Source organism: Phoenix dactylifera, chromosome 10, assembly GCF_051530095.1.
Source record: "Phoenix dactylifera cultivar Ajwa chromosome 10, Ajwa_hap1_PhDact_Kaust_v1.1, whole genome shotgun sequence".
Taxonomy (NCBI): Eukaryota; Viridiplantae; Streptophyta; class Magnoliopsida; order Arecales; family Arecaceae; genus Phoenix; species Phoenix dactylifera.
In genome coordinates, this window is record NC_143199.1 from 3,335,001 (window position 1) to 3,352,500 (window position 17,500).

The window sequence follows — 17,500 nt, forward strand, 5'->3', positions numbered from 1 at the left end:
ACTCCAAGGAAGTTCGAGTCGACTCCAAGACTGGACAAGCCAAAAGACAAAGGATCGGGAGTTCGGGCTCTGAGATTCGAGTCGACTCCCAGGACAGTCGAGTCGACTCGAGAGGACAAAATTCAAAATTGGATCCACGGACTTCAGTGGATGAGCCGACTCCGAAATTGCCAAGTCAGCTCCAGAAGTTGGCGAGTCGACTCCAGGTTAAGACGAGTCGACTCCCAGTCAAGGCATGCACTTTAATTCAAATTTGGAACAGTGGCCGAGTCGTCTCCAGTAAAGCACGAGCCGACTCCTGCAACAGGCGAGTCGACTCCTGATCGCGCGAGTCGACTCCAATCCCAACGGTAATATTGTCAGGAAGTGCAGACTGTGTCCAACGGCTCTATTTTTGTCTCTAACGGCTAATTCTTGTTTCCACGCCATCTAAAGCTATAAAAACAAGAAGAGAGCTAGGGGAGAACGAATGGAAGTGGGAGAAAACATTTAGGAAAGAGATTACAAGGAAAATCTCCCATAAGCACAAAAAGGGCCATCCAAAGAGAAATAGAGAGAAGAAGAGCTTCCAAGTGAATCCCAAAGCTTCCTCTCCATCAGTGTGCTGCCTCGGTGATCCTCTACTTCGTGCCAAATCAGAAGAGGGTCAAGTAAAGAAGAAGTCGAGCTCCTCCATCTTCAAAACTCGTTTGAGGGCTTCTCTTTACTCTGTTTGTTTATATTGTTATATTTGCTTGTTTAAGAAGCTTTGATTTGTTTTAAACTTTGTTTTATTATCTTGTAACTTGATTCAATCACGGGATTGAATCAAGGGGTTAAGGTTTGTTGGTGAGCCAAAGGGAAAACCAACGGTGTAAGGTTTGTTGGTGAGCCGAAGGGAAAACCAACGGAGATAGGTTTGTTGGTGAGCCGAGGGTAAAACCAACGTGAAAGGGTTTGATTGTGAGCCCGGGAAAACAATCGGGGTTGGTTCTAGTCGGTGAGCCTGGGAAAACCGACCGAGTTCGTTGTGATCTCGCAAAACAACAAGTTGGGTTGTGAGCTTGTAAAACAACCGACTGTAATCTGTAGGATTATAGTGAAATTCCCAAGAAGTCTTGGGGAGTGGATGTAGGTGCTGGGGTGCACCGAACCACTATATGTTTGCTGTGTTTGTAATGCTTTTTGTCATTATCTAACTCACACACTTACTCACTTAGATAAATTGCTTGCTTAACTATTATCCGCGAATTCTTTAGTTGCAAGCATACTCAATCAAGTCACATTCTATACATCAAACTGTCGCTAAGTTTAACTTTCACTGCGCATATATACAACTTAGCATAATTAATCAAAAAGTGCTAGAAGTAGCTTAAAAGTTTTAAAAGACCCAATTCACCCCCCCTCTTGGGTTGTATCTACTGGGCAACAAGTGGTATCAGAGCAGGTGCTCTAAGATTAATTATTGATCTCACGATCAAGAGCCAAAGATCATGACAACTCAAATAGATAGTTTTCTAGGAGAAGGACAGTTAATTGATAGGCCTCCACTGTTTAATGGCATAGACTACACATATTGGAAAGCACGCATGCGCATTTTTATTCAATCACAAAACTATTATTTATGGAAAATCATAATAAATGACCTTCATACACTCTCTAAAACTATTAATGAAAAGGACTTAGCACAATTGAATGCTAATGCTATGAACATATTATATTGTGCTATTCATGAAACGAAGTTTAATGAAATTTCTGCATGCTTATCTGCTAAGGAGATCTGGGATACTTTAGAAACTATTTATGATAAATCTCAGATTAGCTCACATGTGCTTCAATTGCGTACTAACAATGAGATTGCAGAATCCTCCACAGTAGCCGAGTCGACTCCCAGTTCGTCCGAGTCGACTCCTAGAGAAGAACAGTCTGAAAGGCAGAGACACAGTCTTGAAGACCCTGTGAACGAGTCGACTCCAAGTAGTTCCGAGTCGACTCCCAAGCTAGCCGAGTCGACTCCAATAAGGTCCGAGTCGACTCCGAGGCAAATCAGCTTCCTAAAGACAAGGAAAAAGAGAAAGCAAGAAGAAAGGAAGAAAGAGATAAAAAGGAAGAAAGCCTTGACCAAGAAAGAGTCAAGCCAAAAAATAAAGGTTAGGAGCAACAATGATGATATTAGCTCCAAGAAACTACAAGAGGTAACTGACTTGTGCTTTATGGCACAAGAAGACAAGGTAAAATCTGAATCTACTCTTACCTCAAATGATTTTCAAGAAGAATTCTCTTATGATGAATTATTAAATGCTTTTCATGAGTTGTATAGTGAATGTAGAAAATTAACTGTAAAGAATAAAAATCTTAAGAAACTAAATTCTGAAAATGAAAGCTTAAGGTCATTTTCAGAAGAATTGATTCAGAAAAATCATAGCTTAATTAAAGAAAATCAAAACTTACGCGAAGAAATTAATCAATTAAAATCTTGCATTAACAAATTCACCGTAAGCTCAGAAAGATTAAAAATGATGTTTGAAAGCCAACATGCTGATTTTGATAAATCAAAATTTAGCTTGACTCCTTCACTTAGCCATAAATCTCTAGAGAAAAAGGTTATCAATTTATCAAGCAAACCATTAAATAAGATAACTTATTTCAAAAATGAAAAGGATGGGAATAACAACTTTACCTATCGTTCTAGTATAATTAAATTAAATGGTAAAGTTATTACTATTAAACAGATATGGGTTCCAAAAGGAACCATATGTCCTAACTCTCAAGGACTCAAGCAAGCTTGGGTACCCAAAATGAGAAAATGAGGATGGACACATAGGTGTACCAAGGTACCCATGGAACATAAAGAAACTTAAAAAGTTATTAACAAAAAAAATAATAATGAAATCAGTAATTCTCGCATCCTCTCATACTGAAATTGTTTTATTAGTTGATTAAAACACATCTTGCAAGTATTAATCATTCTTTTCTTGTGATATAAGTGATATTTCTGATATGAAAAGAAAATATATCCAAATCACTCCATCTTTCTAGATTATGCTTTACTTATAGATGGATAATTTGGTAAATCAATTCTCCTAAGAATAACTCAATGAATTCTCTATATGCTTGACTGAGAGTTTTTATCCATGGCATTATTGTTCATTGATCATAGATATGAAAATGTGTACTTGGTATATCTTTGAATATATGTATTATAAATACTATGATCAAAGAATTCTTTTTGGCATATAAAATTAACTTATGCTAGTATGGACCTAATCTCAAAAGATCTTGTCATTGGTTTACTTAGAATATCTTCTGCAAGGTCAAAGTTTACTATGCATGTTAACTAAGGAAACAAACAAAAATCATTTCTAAATCTAAAGATGTTGTTTCCATCACTAAGTTTTCACAAGCTTACATTGGATTTGTTTTTGGCAAGTAAAATTAAAGTATTTTCTGCATTTGCTAAATCTTGTGAAAGGGATCAAATGAAAAAGGTTTGCAAACTATGAAAGTAAAAGAAGTATCATGGCATAGTGTTGAAAACCAATTTTGTATTAAGTTGTGCACAGAAATAATATTGAATACAATTATTTCTGCACCAAAGAACACCATAAGTAAAATAGGGTTAATAGAATCCTTGAAGAAATGAAAAAGGCAATGTTGTACGATAGTCATTTAAAAGCTATCATCATTGCTTGTCATATATATGGTTTCTATTAGGTCTATATTTAATGAAAACTCCATTTGATCTTCTGAAAAATAGAAAATGAACTACTGCATATCTTTCATATTTTTCAGTCGTACACGTTATACCTGATATATTCTTATGAAAATAATGCCAAATCTGATAAAGATATTTCTATCCTTGGATATCATTCATCAAGCAATGCATATAGAATATTCAATGAAAAGATTCTAGTTAAAGAAATATCAATTCAGTTTATTCTTTATGAGACTAATGATTCATTATCAAGATACTAAAATCAAATTATATATGGATATGTTTAATCTTTTACATATGACAATCTGAAAACTTGTTAATAATTAGAACCAAATTGAGTTTTCAGAAATGCACTTAATGAAGAAAAATTGGTGACTACTAAAAGATTCAATCAAGAAAAGATGAATTAGATCTTGATGAAATTCTTGCATGATTAGAAGTAAAGATCACCATTATCATTTGCTTGCTTTATGAGCTTTATATTCTGTCAAATGAATGTGTAGAATATACGTCTATGTGGTTATTTCATTTAAAAAAAAAATCTATGTAAAATAACCACCTTATTTGAAAACACTCATTACCAATATGATAAAGCAATATGTGATTTGGAACAAGCATCAAAAGCATGATAGAATAATTATTTCATCAAACACCTAATAGACCAGATTGTGTGATCATTATGTGCCCTTATGCAAGACTTCAATCTAACTCTAATGAATCATAATTTATTGATAACAAATGAATCATAATCTGAATTTTGATAGAAACAAATGTTTAAGATAAATTGATTAAAACATAGTTAACATATCTTATTAATAATTATCTTAAGCAAATAGAATCTAAACTAAATTGACTTAAACTATCTTGGTTAATGAATCTATCTCTTTAGTTCAAATGATATGTGCTTGCTTATATTTAGGCAATCTCTTGAGTAAAGTGACTCAACATGCAACTATTGTCATATCTTATATTGAGTCATCTAGTTAAAAAATATATATGTTGGATGAATGCTTTGTATCTTAAAGAAACTAATGACCTTCCTTCAAGAAAGAAAAATGAGAGATTTCAACTTGAAGGATATCTTCATGTAAGATACACTAAACATTTACATGCAAACAAGAGAGAGGATCTTCTTCAGCCAAAAGTTCACACATAAGAAATCTAGTTTGGCTTGAAGAACATATAATGAATAGGTAATTTAGATACCTTTCTCACAAATTAGTTGAGCAAAGTCAGTAACTTAAATCTTATTATGGCATGATTAAATTCTTTAATTATTAATTTTTGATATCATGTCTATATGTGTATTGACTGACTTATACTTTTAGAAATTATTTCATGGTTTGCCCAAACTAAAATATATCTTTGCCTATGTCATAACCATGAAATACACAAGTATATGCTTAAAATGTTGATGTAAAATAACTTGTGAGAAGTTATGAAACCTTGAGCATAATGAAAATATTGTTTGCATGATATACATATATATGATACGTAAGATTAATTCTCTATTCTGCTCTCTCATGAAAATTACTTGAGAATAACAAAAAGAGAGAGAGATAAAGAAAAGAAAATGGATATTATTCAAGAGAAGTAAAATCCAAGTAGAGGCAAACACTTCAACCTTAAGGAAAAGCAAAACAAACTTAATATATTCGACACATTTGTGAGACTTGTGTGAGCATTCTTTTGGAAGGGATAAAATCCATAATTAATTACACTTAAATAGGGAGGTTTTGAAGTAAACATTTTAACCTTTCTATATTGCTCATCATAGGGATGGTGCCAATGGGGAGGCTAGTGGTAGTACCCGGCACTATTTGACCCAACTATTCGGTGTAGGGCATATTAGGGACGGCACAAGAGGGAGGCTAGTGGTAGTACCTCGTGCCCCTTCCCAACTCCACCGGATAGGGAGCAAATAGAGTATAGAGCATAAGAAAGTTATAAATGAAAAACAAAGTAAATGAAAGTAGAATTAAGTCAAATTTTTAATCACTTGAAAACACACTTTAAGGATGAAATTATTGCAAGATTATATTTAAATAGGGGGAGTTTATTTGAAAAGAATTGATTTTGATCCTTGACATTCTTGTACTTAGTATTTTAATGCATGACTTAACACATGGTATATTTTGCATATGGTATGATGTCTTGATTTATGGATTCTCAATATTTTGTAATGTTTCATACTTGGACAATTTGATTGAATGTTTGAATTGCTACATAACATCTTTTGTCTAGTTTTATTGAAAAGAAATTTCAGATTTGTCATTCACAATCATTGTTAAAATCTGAAAGCTAAATAAAATTGTAGAAAGGAGAAGAGAAGAATATCTCTATTTAGGGAAAATAAATTGATTTTGATCTATCTTTCTACTTGCCTAACTTTGATACATAATGTCCTAATACTTGTTAAAATATCCTTTATTGTGTATCGAAACTCAAAATTAAACACAAAGATTCTGAAAGTGCTTTAATGTTATTGAAATATGTATTTTTCAATCGTAACAATTTAAGATGAGCTACATTGTGAAAGATACATATCTCATATTATGACTTAGAAAGCTTTTATTGAAAATCCTATGTAATTCAGAATCTGATTTTGTATAAAAGCTTAAACTAAATGTAATTTTAAAATAAAGTCTTACTTTAAGAAAAACAGAATTAATTTTGATGCCTTTGGTGATTGCTCCGATACGCATCCGAAACATATCATTTCTTATCTTCAAAGTATACTAATATTGGTTCAAATGATGTGTCTTTCGATGATCTTGATTGCAAACAAAAATTTCTAAATATATGATTTTATTTTGATATTAAAAAGATTTATTGTGATTCATGTATACATCGCTGAAAAACTATCATTAAGAAATTGAGTTCTATAAATATATATACCTCAATGATCATCTATATGTTTTTCTCTCCTACATTCTTAAAGATTTCCATCAGAATATATATAGAGTGAATGATCTAAAAGCTAGAAATATTTCACCTCACTCAAATGACTCTAAAAGAAAGAAAATGTAAATGCTGTTGAAAGAAACTGAGCGTCAAATGAATCATTTTCTGATTAATATTTCAGTACATTTTCTCAAAGATTAAGAGGAAGCATAACTTGTTCTTGATAGATTAAAAAGGATGATTGCTATAAATTTTGAATAATTCTTGATCACTCTCCATTCTCGATATCATAGAATTTCAGTTCTATTCACGTTTGTCATTAAAATCTGAAATTCAACAAAAGAAAAGAATGATTAAAGAAGTATGCATCTTTTGAGGGGGAGCTTTAGATATTCAGTATCTTATCCTAAAGTTACTTCAATTTGATGCATACCTTGAATTTTATGGATTGATTTTGATGAACCTCCTTATATTGCAAGACATGCTTTAATTACCTTGAGATGAGTTCTATAAAGGCTGTCTTATCTCAAACCTTGAGTCTTATGAAAATGAGCTGAAACTTATAGAAAATATATTTTTGAGATTGACAATTTTATGAACATTATCTTCAAATTCTAAACTCTTAAATGGAATGATCAATAGAGGGGGAGAAAGAAAATTTCAGAAGGAGAGGTCTCACGGAACTTAATTACATAAATCTATAGAAGAGGGAAAGAATACTAAATGAAAAGTGATCCTAATACTCTCCAATATGTATCATCTGAAATTTAAATCTGAAAATCTTTATGATACACCTTGAGGCATGTTATTTGGTTAATATATCTTCTGCACAAATCATGAACCAAATTGCAATTCAAATAGTTGATCTTAAGAGCCTCTAATTTAATGAAAAAAGGGGAGAATAACGTGTTAAATTTTCTTGAGTATCTCGTAGAAAATCTATTTTGGAATTCACTAATGAGTCCTAATTGGCTTGCTCTTTAGAACTTCAATATTGTGCCAATTCATATTTTTATATATGTATCAAATCGTGCTTATTTTCTAAAGGAATAAAAGAAAGTCCTTAAAAGAGCTCTAAGATATATCATAAATTGCATGAATTCATATTTTGGTATTTGTGCCCCAATGCTCTTATTATCATAAAAAGAACTTTGAAGTCATGATCCAACATGATGATATGTTTTTCAAGTATATAAGTTTTGATCTTTTACTCTGAAAATCAATTAAATTGCTCTCATGTTGATAAAATACTTAATAGATTGGGCAAACGTTCTTCAATGAACAAGCTTTCATACTTATTATTAAAGAGAGGTTAGATTTCCACTCATGTTTTTCCTTGAATATCATTTGTGGTACTTCTTGAATTAACCTAAGGAAGATTCCACCTACACTTGATTAGAAAACTATCTGTGGTATCAAATTAGAAAATCTCTTGAATTCACACTCGATGTGTTCTGATCTGATCTTTGTACTTAATGTTTCACTATCTTTTTGATGTTGTCAAAAAGGGGGAGAAATATCTAAGTATATGCTATATACTCAGAATGCTTTATTACTTTGAATTGAATACAAATCAGCTTAAAATTTAAATATGTTGATTGTGTTAAGCTGATTAAATCTAAAGCATTATCATGAAGTATGTTTTTAAATATATATGTTTTTCCACTTCATGCAACTTAGCTATGTATTACTTCTAGAAATACAATATCTTTTATATTGCATATACTCCAAGTTTTGTCATCATCAAAAAGGGGGAGATTGATGACCCAAAGATTGATTCATAGATTGATTTTGATGATCACAAAACCTTGAAGTATAGATACTAATGTTTATGTTGCAAGGAGAAAGATATTTATTTTGCAAGGAACATAGCAAGTTGGAAGAACACAAGAAGGCCTCCAAAGCTCTCAAGTTGGAAGAAAGCTACAATTTATTGGCCCAAGTTTAAAGTTCAAAGGATTCAAATTGGAGGAGTAAAATCAAAAGAAAAATTCAAAAGAACAGTCTTCGAGTCGACTCCAGTGGAATTCGAGTCGACTCCGGAGAAGTATGAGTCGACTCCGGAGAAGTATGAGTCGACTCCTAGGAGTCACAGGCAGAAAAGTCAGAGAGCAGTTTTCGGGTCTGAGATTCGAGTCGACTCCCGCATTGCACGAGTCGACTCCGAGACTCCGCGACCATCAACAGACAGAAAACCAAGTTACTGCCTCTGAGATTCGAGTCGACTCCCAGACAGCTCGAGTCGACTCCAAGGCAGCGCTACACCAAGATGGCAGAAGGCTGTGTTTCGCAAACTGAGAGCCGAGTCGACTCCAAGGAAGTTCGAGTCGACTCCAAGACTGGACAAGCCAAAAGACAAAGGATCGGGAGTTCGGGCTCTGAGATTCGAGTCGACTCCCAGGACAGTCGAGTCGACTCGAGAGGACAAAATTCAAAATTGGATCCACGGACTTCAGTGGATGAGCCGACTCCGAAATTGCCAAGTCAGCTCCAGAAGTTGGCGAGTCGACTCCAGGTTAAGACGAGTCGACTCCCAGTCAAGGCATGCACTTTAATTCAAATTTGGAACAGTGGCCGAGTCGTCTCCAGTAAAGCACGAGCCGACTCCTGCAACAGGCGAGTCGACTCCTGATCGCGCGAGTCGACTCCAATCCCAACGGTAATATTGTCAGGAAGTGCAGACTGTGTCCAACGGCTCTATTTTTGTCTCTAACGGCTAATTCTTGTTTCCACGCCATCTAAAGCTATAAAAACAAGAAGAGAGCTAGGGGAGAACGAATGGAAGTGGGAGAAAACATTTAGGAAAGAGATTACAAGGAAAATCTCCCATAAGCACAAAAAGGGCCATCCAAAGAGAAATAGAGAGAAGAAGAGCTTCCAAGTGAATCCCAAAGCTTCCTCTCCATCAGTGTGCTGCCTCGGTGATCCTCTACTTCGTGCCAAATCAGAAGAGGGTCAAGTAAAGAAGAAGTCGAGCTCCTCCATCTTCAAAACTCGTTTGAGGGCTTCTCTTTACTCTGTTTGTTTATATTGTTATATTTGCTTGTTTAAGAAGCTTTGATTTGTTTTAAACTTTGTTTTATTATCTTGTAACTTGATTCAATCACGGGATTGAATCAAGGGGTTAAGGTTTGTTGGTGAGCCAAAGGGAAAACCAACGGTGTAAGGTTTGTTGGTGAGCCGAAGGGAAAACCAACGGAGATAGGTTTGTTGGTGAGCCGAGGGTAAAACCAACGTGAAAGGGTTTGATTGTGAGCCCGGGAAAACAATCGGGGTTGGTTCTAGTCGGTGAGCCTGGGAAAACCGACCGAGTTCGTTGTGATCTCGCAAAACAACAAGTTGGGTTGTGAGCTTGTAAAACAACCGACTGTAATCTGTAGGATTATAGTGAAATTCCCAAGAAGTCTTGGGGAGTGGATGTAGGTGCTGGGGTGCACCGAACCACTATATGTTTGCTGTGTTTGTAATGCTTTTTGTCATTATCTAACTCACACACTTACTCACTTAGATAAATTGCTTGCTTAACTATTATCCGCGAATTCTTTAGTTGCAAGCATACTCAATCAAGTCACATTCTATACATCAAACTGTCGCTAAGTTTAACTTTCACTGCGCATATATACAACTTAGCATAATTAATCAAAAAGTGCTAGAAGTAGCTTAAAAGTTTTAAAAGACCCAATTCACCCCCCCTCTTGGGTTGTATCTACTGGGCAACACGGGGAATCAAGACACGGGGAGGGTCCGCGGGTTGCAGCTGGCCAAGGCTTGGCCTAGGCCGGCCAAGGCTGCTGGTGGCTGGGCAGGCCCTTGGCTGGCCTGCGGGGGTGGCTGGATGGCCTTGGCTGGGCGGCTGGCAGTGTCCTGTGCGCGGCCGGCAGCAGGGCTGGCTGGGCGGCCCGGGCGGGGCAGGGGGCGCCGGCGCGCGTGTGGCTCACGGCTGCAGATGCCTGGCGCGCGCCGCGTGCGGCAGGCCGCCAGGCGGGGCGCCGGCGCGCGTGGGCGGCCGCGGCAGGCCGCGTTGGGCGCGCGTGGGCGGCCGCGGCAGGCCGCGTTGGGCGCGCACGCGGGGGCGGTCGGGCACGCGCGGGCGTGGCCTGGGCGCGGGCGCGCGCGGCCGTGGCCTGGGCGCGGGCGCGCGCGGCAGGCGCGCAGCGCGGCCGGGGCGTCGGCGCGGGCGCGCGCGGCCGTGGCCTGGGCGCGGCGCGGCCGGGGCCTGGGCGGGCGCGGCGCGGCCGGGGCCTGGGCGGGCGCGGCGCGGCCGGGGCCTGGGCGCGGCCGTGGCCTGGGCGCGGGCGCGCGCGCCAGGCGCGCAGCGCGGCCGTGGCCTGGGCGCGGGCGCGCGCGGCCGCGTGCGGCTGGGGCTCATGGGCGCGGCTTGGGCCGCGCATGGGCATGCCATGGCTTTGGCACGCTGGGCACCGTCTTGGCCGACCTTGGAGGCACTTGGCCAAGCATTGGAGGCCTTGGCTTGGCCTAGGCTTGGCCAAGTGTGAATGGGCTTGGCCTATTGCGAAGAGTCACGGCAAAGGTTCGACCGAAGCTCGCGGCGCCCCGGACGGAGCCGGGCCGCTCCCGCCTTTGCCGCGGCGCACGGGCGCCGCCGCCGTCCGGCCGTCGCGGCGGCCGCGCACGGCACTTCGGCTTCCTCCGTCGGCCCTCCCGGGACGCGCGACCCGTGCGACCGGGACGCGCATCCCGTGCGACCGGGACGCATGTCCGGGCGGTTCCCGTTTGCAACGCTCCTCGGTACTTTGGAACGCTTGGGGTGGGCTTTGGGCGGATGCCCCGCTGGGGTGGTAGGGAGGGGGGGCTGCTGCCGCCGCGGCGGGCCTTCCGCTCCACTCCGCACAAGCCCGCCGTGGGCACTCGCTGCGGGCGTGCCCGGCACCGTTCGTCCTCGAGGGATTCGGCCCGTCGGCTCGCTCGGATGGGCCACGCGCAGCGGGCCCACGACGGAGCCGGCACGCTCCTTCTGCTGGCGCGGCGCTCGGTCTACGCCTCCGGCCGGCCGTTGCGGCGGCCGTGCACGGCGCTTCGGATCGGTCGGCCCGTCGTCCCGTCCCTGACGAAGTTTTCGCGGCCGCGCGCGCGCGGAGTTGGATCGGCCTTACTTGGTCCGATCCTTCGCCCTCGCATGTTGCGTGGGCTCGGTCCCGTCCCGTTCGGTGAAATCTTTGTCCGCTCTGGTGCGTCCCTGTGGGTTCCTTTGTCGGTTTTGCGGGTTCGGCCGGGCCTTCCGTGCCGGCCCGTCGGCTCGCTCGGATGGGCCCCGCGGAGTTGGCCCACGACGGAGCCGGCACGCTCCTTCCGCTGGTGCGGCGCTCGGTCTATTCCTTCGGTCGGCCCTTGCGGCGGCCGTGCGCGGTGCTTCGGATCGGTCGGCCGGTCTTCCCGTCCCTCATGAAGTGTTCGCGGCCGCGCGCGCGCGGAGTTGGATCGGCCTTACTTGGTCCGATCCTTCGCCCTCGCATGTTCCGTGGGCTCGGTCCCGTCCTGTTCGGTGAAATCTTTGTCCGCTCTGGTGCGTCCCTGTGGGTTCCTTTGTCGGTTTTGCGGGTTCGGCCGGGCCTTCCGCGCCGGCCCGTCGGCTCGCTCGGATGGGCCCCGCGGAGTTGGCCCACGACGGAGCCGGCACGCTCCTTCCGCTGGTGCGGCTCTCGGTCTACGCCTCCAGCCGGCCCTTGTGGCGGCCGTGCGCGGCGCTTCGGTTCGGTCGGCCGGTCTTCCTGTCCCTCACGAAGTGCTCGCGGCCGCGCGCGCGCGGAGTTGGATCGGCCTTACTTGGTCCGATCCGTCGCCATCGCATGTTGCGTGGGCTCGGTCCCGTCTCAGTGAAATCTTGGGCCGCTTTGGTGCGTCCCTGTGGGTTCCTTTGTCGGTTTTGCGGGCTCGGCGCCGGGCCTTCCGCGCCGGTCCGTCGGCTCGCTCGGACGGACCGTGCGCAGGTGGTCCCCGACGGAGCCGGCACGCTCCTTCCGCTGGCGCGGCGCTCGGTCTATGCCTCCGGCCGGCCCTCGCGGCGGCCGTGCGCGGCGCTTCGGTTCGGTCGGCCGGTCGTCCCGTCCCTCACGAAGTTCCTGCGGCCGCGCGTGCGTGGAGCGGGATCGGCCTTACTTGGTCGGATCCGTCGCCCTCGCCTGTTGCGGGGGCTCGGTCCCGTCCCGTTCGGTGAAAGCTTTGCCCGCTCTGGTGCGTCCCCGTGGGTTCCTTTGTCGGTTTTGCGGCCTTGGCGGCGGGCCTTCCGTGTCGGCCCGTCGTGGGCCCGCTGCGCGTCCGTGCGCGGTGCTTCGGATCGGTAGGCCCGTCGTCTGGGTCCCTTACGAAGCTTTGCGCGACCGCTCCTTTGTCGCCGGTCCCCTGTTAGGGCTGACCGAGCCCTCCGTTCGCCCCCTGGCCCGTCGCATGGGCCCCCGGCGCCTCCGCGGCGCCCCACCGAAAACTGTCACGACGCGCATCCAGCGCCGACGATGTCGCAGGTTACGTGCGGCAGCCGGGGGGCTAGGCCGAGCGGCGGCGGGCCCGCCCACGGACGGGCGCGGGGAGGAGCGCAGCCGGCACGCGGCGCGGAGCGGCGGCGGCATGCCGCCGGGCGGCCGTCGGCTCAACCGTGCCCGAGTCCCGCGGGCACCGCGTCGCCCGGCCGGCGCGAGCGGCGGCGGGCCCGCCCGCGGACGGGCGCGGGGAGGAGCGCAGCCGGCACGCGGCGCGGAGCGGCGGCGGCATGCCGCCGGGCGGCCGACGGCTCAACCATGCCCGAGTCCCGCGGGCACCGCGTCGCCCGGCCGGCGCGAGCGCACGAGGGCGGGAGGCAACCGGGCGGCGCCTGCGGAACCGGATGCGACGGCCGGCGCGGCACGGCCCCGACGGGTCCGCACCGAAGACCAGCGCGGTGCGGATCGACCGCTGATGAGGTCAGAGGTTACGTGCGGCAGCCGGCCGGCTGGCCCGAGCGGCGGCCGGCACGCGACGGGGATCGAGCGGCCCCGACGGCTTGCAGCCGGGCGGCCGACGGCTAGGCCGTACCGGAGTCCCGCGGTCGTTCGGGCGAAGGGGCGCATGCTGCGGGAAAGGCCTGCGGCGGCGAACCGTCCGCCCGGCCGGCCAAGCCTTCCGCGGCGGCGCGCACGTGGCGGCGCGGCCGAGATGACCGAGCGAAGCCCCGGCGATGGGCGGCGCGCACGTGTCCGTGCGGCCGAGATGACCGAGCGAAGCCCGGGCGGCGCCCGCCGTGCGCCCTGCCGGATCGCGCCTTCCGCCGGCGCGCAACGCCGGTCCCGCGTTCCGGCCGCGGGAGAGGCCTGCGTCGGCGAACCGTCCGCCCCGCCGGCCGAACCTTCCGCGGCTGCGCGCACGTGTCCGTGCGGCCGAGATGACCGAGCGAAGCCCCGGCGACGGGCGGCGCCCGCCGTGCGCCCCGGCGGATTGCGCGGCCCGCCGGCGCGCAACGCCGGGCCCACGTTCCGGCTGCGGGAAAGGCCTGCGGCGGCGAACCGTCCGCCCCGCCGGCCGAACCTTGCGCGGCGGCGCTTACGTGTCCGTGCGGCAGAGATGACCGAGCAAGCTCCGGCGATGGGCGGCGCCCTCCGTGCGCCCCGCCGGATCGCCTGCGAGCGGCGAGCGTCCGGGCGGGCCCCTTTCGCAACTTCCCTCGGTACTCTAAACACCCCTTGCCTCTCGGTCTTCCCCCCGACCCTCTCGGTATTTGCTCGGATATGTGCATGCATCGTCCCTCGTCGCCTTCGGTTATCCTCCCCGGGGTGGGCTTTGCGCCGACGCGCCAACGGGGTGGTAGGGGGGCTGCAGCCGCGGCCGCCGCGTTTCGCCATCCGCGCGTGCGCCGCCGGATCCGAGTGGAGGTCGCGGGCGACTCGTCGATGCTTGTACTAGGGGCGCATGCCGGCAGCCCCCCGCGGGGTGCGGGACCCCCGATCGGCGTGCGAGGGACGGGCGTCCGGGCGGGCCCCGTTTCCAACTTCCCTCGGAACATTAAAACCCCCCGACCCCCTCGGTCTTCGCTCCGGCCCTATCGCTATTGCTCGGATATGTGCATCCACCGTCCCTCGTTGCCTTCGGTTATCTACCCCAGGGTGGGCCTTGCGCCGATGCCCCGATGGGGTGGCAGGGGTGGGGCTGCCGCGGCCGGCGCGTTTCGGCATCCGCGCTTGGGGGCTCGGACCCGAGTGGAGGTCGCGGGCGGCTCGTCGATGCCTGCACCGGGAGCGCATGCCGGCAGCCCCCCGCGGGGCGCCGGACCCCCGATCGGCGTGCGATGGACGGGGGGAGGGGCGGGCCCGGTTTGCAAATTCCCTCGGTACTTTAAAATCTCACGGCCCTGTCGGTGCTCCCTCCGGCCCTATCGCCACTGCTCGGATATGTGCATCCACCGTCCCTCGTTGCCTTCGGTTATCTACCCCGCGGTGGGCTTTGCGCCGATGCCCCGATGGGGTGGCAGGGGGGCACGCTCTAGGCCGTGCCACGGGGCGCGGGCGCCGGCGCCGTACGTCCCTCGCGGCGGCCGTGAGCGGCACCTCGGCTTGCTCGGTCTGTCCTCCCGGGACGCGCGACCCGTGCGACCGGGACGCGCATCCCGTGCGACCGGGACGCGTGTCCGGGCCGTTCCCGTTTGCAACGCTCCTCGGTACTTTGGAACGCTTGGGGTGGGCTTTGGGCGGATGCCCCGCCGGGGTGGTAGGGAGGGGGGGCGGCTGCTGCCGCGGCGGGACTTCCGCTCCACTCCGCACAAGTCCGTCGCCTCGCGGCGGGCGCGCCCGGCACCGTTCGTCCCCGAGGGAGCCGGCACGCGCCCGCCGAGGCCCCGGCGCATGGGCGCCGCCGCCGGCCGTCCGCGCGGCGGCCGTGCGCCGGCTTCCTCCGTCGGCCCTCCCGGGATGCGCGACCCGTGCGACCGGGACGCGCATCCCGTGAGACCGGGACGCGTGTCCGGGCCGTTCCCGTTTGCAACGCTCCTCGGTACTTTGGAACGCTTGGGGTGGGCCTTGGGCGGATGCCCCGCCGGGGTGGTAGGGAGGGGGGGCTGCTGCTGCCGCGGCGGGACTTCCACTCCACTCCGCACAAGTCCGTCGCCTCGCGGCGGGCGCGCCCGGCACCGTTCGTCCCCGAGGGAGCCGGCACGCGCCCGCCGAGGCCCCGGCGCATGGGCGCCGCCGCCGGCCGTCCGCGCGGCGGCCGTGCGCCGGCTTCCTCCGTCGGCCCTCCCGGGATGCGCGACCCGTGCGACCGGGACGCGCATCCCGTGAGACCGGGACGCGTGTCCGGGCCGTTCCCGTTTGCAACGCTCCTCGGTACTTTGGAACGCTTGGGGTGGGCCTTGGGCGGATGCCCCGCCGGGGTGGTAGGGAGGGGGGGCTGCTGCTGCCGCGGCGGGACTTCCGCTCCACTCCGCACAAGTCCGTCGCCTCGCGGCGGGCGGGCCCGGCACCGTTCGTCCCCGAGAGAGCCGGCCCGCGCCCGCCGAGGCCCCGGCGCATGGGCGCCCCCGCCGGCCGTCCGCGCGGCGGCCGTGCGCCGGCTTCCTCCGTCGGCCCTCCCGGGACGCGCGACCCGTGCGACCGGGACGCGCATCCCGTGCGACCGGGACGCGTGTCCGGGCGGTTCCCGTTTGCAACGCTCCTCGGTACTTTGGAACGCTTGGGGTGGGCTTTGGGCGGATGCCCCGTCGGGGTGGTAGGGAGGGGGGGCTGGCGCCGCCGCGGCGGGCCTTCCGCCCCCCTCCGCACAAGTCCGTTGCCTCGCGGCGGTCGTGCCCGGCACCGTTCGTCCCCGACGGAGCCGTCGCGCGCCCGACGACTTTCCGGCGCACGGGCGCCGCCGCCGGCCGTCCGTGCGCGGCGGCCGTGCGCCACTTCGGCTTCGTCCGTCGGCCCTCCCGGGACGCGCGACCCGTGCGACCGGGACGCGCATCCCGTGCGACCGGGTCGCGTGTCCGGGCCGTTCCCGTTTGCAACGCTCCTCGGTACTTTGGAACGCTTGGGGTGGGCTTTGGGCGGATGCCCCGCCGGGGTGGTAGGGAGGGGGGGTCTGCTGCCGCCGCGGCGGGCCTTCCGCTCCACTCCGCACAGGACCGTTGCCTCGCGGCGGACTTGCCCGGCACATTTCGTCCCCGACGGAGCCGGCACGCGCCTGCCGACTTCCCGGCGCACGGGCGCTGCCTTCGGCCGTCCGTGCCCGGCGGCCGTGCGCCACTTCGGCTCCCTCCATCGGCCCTCCCGGGAAGCGCGTCCCGGACGTTCGGGATGCGCACCCCGTGCGACCGGGACTCGCGTCCGGGCCGTTTCCGTGTGCAATGCTCCTCGATTCGCTGGAGCCCTTGGGGTGGGCCTTCGGAGGATGCCCCGCTGGGGAGGTAAGGGGGTGTGTCCTGCCTGGGCGGGCCTTCCGCCCGAGCCCGTCGCCCAGCGCGGATGGTCGCGCCGCGCGGGCGGGCGCGCCGCGCGTGCGCGGGGCCGTTGGCCGGTGACGCGCAAGGACGGGCGCGCTGGGCCGATCGGCCGCTCGGGCGCGCGCTTCGTCGTGCTCCCGCGCCTTGGCGCGCGCGCGGCCGCGGCGTGGTCGCTCGGTTCTGCGCATTTGGCCCGCGCGGATGGGCGCGTCGCGCGGGCGGCCGGGCCGCGCGGGCGGGCGGGCCGTTGCCCGGGTTCGCGCAAGGACGGGCGCGCTAGGCCGATTGGCCTCTCGGACGCGCGCGCCGTCCCGCTGTCGCGCCTGGGCGCTCGCGCGTCCGCGGCGTGGTCGCTCGGTTCTGCGCAGGGCCGGGCGCCCCCGGCCGAGCGGCGCGCGGGCGCTCGCGCGCGGCGGGGGCGCTCGGGCCGTCGCGCGGCCGTCGCGCCAGGGCCCTGGCCCGGGCGGGCGCGCTCATGTTCGTTCTTTCTGGTGCGCGCG